The sequence below is a fragment of the Papio anubis genome, chromosome 12 (assembly GCF_008728515.1).
Source record: "Papio anubis isolate 15944 chromosome 12, Panubis1.0, whole genome shotgun sequence".
Classification (NCBI taxonomy): Eukaryota; Metazoa; Chordata; class Mammalia; order Primates; family Cercopithecidae; genus Papio; species Papio anubis.
Window position 1 is genome coordinate 47,928,518 of NC_044987.1, and position 1,565 is coordinate 47,930,082.

Genomic DNA, 1,565 nt, shown 5'->3' on the forward strand with positions numbered 1-1,565 from the left:
AAAAAAAGGAGTGATCGGAGAGGGAGATACTGGACTTGAGGTGCCTAGAGGACATTCAAATGGAGATATACAGTTGGAAATTAGATATGTGCTTCTGGAATTCAAGAGAGTAGTCTAGGCTGACAATATATTTTTGGGAATTTTCAGCATTTAAATTGTCATTACCGCCATGAGGGTGAATGAGATTGCCCAGAGTATTAAGTTAAAAAAGAAGGATCCAAGAATGAAATCCTATATTTTTTAATACCAATGTATAAGAATCAGGTAGAAGAAAAGAAACTCTGAAAGGAGGCTTAGAAGGAATGGCCAGGGAGGGAGAAGCAGAACCAGGAGAAGTGCCAAATGAAAGGAGAATGTGGAAAAAGGATATGACGTCTAAATCAGTCCAGCATCATTACCAGTGTCCTCTTCATCTACAGCTGAGGCTGCAGTCACCCTATGAAATATACCTCCTGAGCCTGCTCCCAGACCCGGGGATTTTTTTTTCTTTTCTTTTCTTTTCTTTTTCTTTTCTTTTTTTTTAAGATGGAGTCTCACTCTGTCACCCAGGCTGGAGTGCAGTGGCGCGATCTTAGCTCACTGCAGCGTTCGCCTCCTGGGTTCAAGCGATTCTTGTGCCTTAGCCTCCTGAGTAGCTAGGATTATAGGTGACTGCCACCACGCCCAGGATAATTTTTGTATTTTTAGTAGAGATGAGGTTTCATCATGTTGGGCTGGTCTCGAACTCCTGACCTCGGGTGATCTGCCCTCCTTGGCTTCCCAAAGTATTGGGACTACAGGCGTGAGTCACTACGCCCTGCCCAAACCCAGGGAATTTCTTTAAGCCCCATCTTCTGCCCTTTGCTATGGCCCTAGATTCTCCCGCACTGCTTGGATTTTTTGGATGGATGGTTTAGAGTAACAGCTGATGGCTGTTAAAATATCATGAGTTCATCAACAATGAAAGAAATGCAAATTGAACAGCCTAAAATTGTTAAGATTCAGGCCAGGTGTGGTGGCTCATGCCTGTAATCCCAGCACTTTGGGAGGCCGCGGCAGGTAGATCACCTGAGGCCAGGAGTTTGCTGCGACCAACCTGGCCAACATGCTGAAACCTCATTTCTACTAAAAAATACAAAAATTAGCTGGATGTGGTTGTGCACACCTGTAATTCCCAGCTACTGGGGAAGCTGAGGCAGGATAATCACTTGAACTCGGGAGGAAGAGGTTGCAGTGAGCCAAGATTGTGCCACTGTACTTCAGCCTGGGTGACAGAGTTCTGTCTCAAAATAAAAATAAAAATAAAAAGTAAGGTTCTATCATGTACCTGTACCTGATATGGTTTGGCTCTGTCCCCACCCAAATCTCACCTTGAATTGTAATAATCCCCAGGTGTCAAGGGCTAGGCCAGATGGAGATAATTGAATCATGGGACGGTTTCCCCCATACTGTTCTCATGGGAGTGAATAAATCTCATAAGATCTAATGGTTTTATAAAAGGGAGTTCCCTGCACAAGCTCTCTTGCTTGCCACCATGTAAGACATGACTTTGCTTCTCCTTTGCATTCTGCCCTGATTGTGAGGCC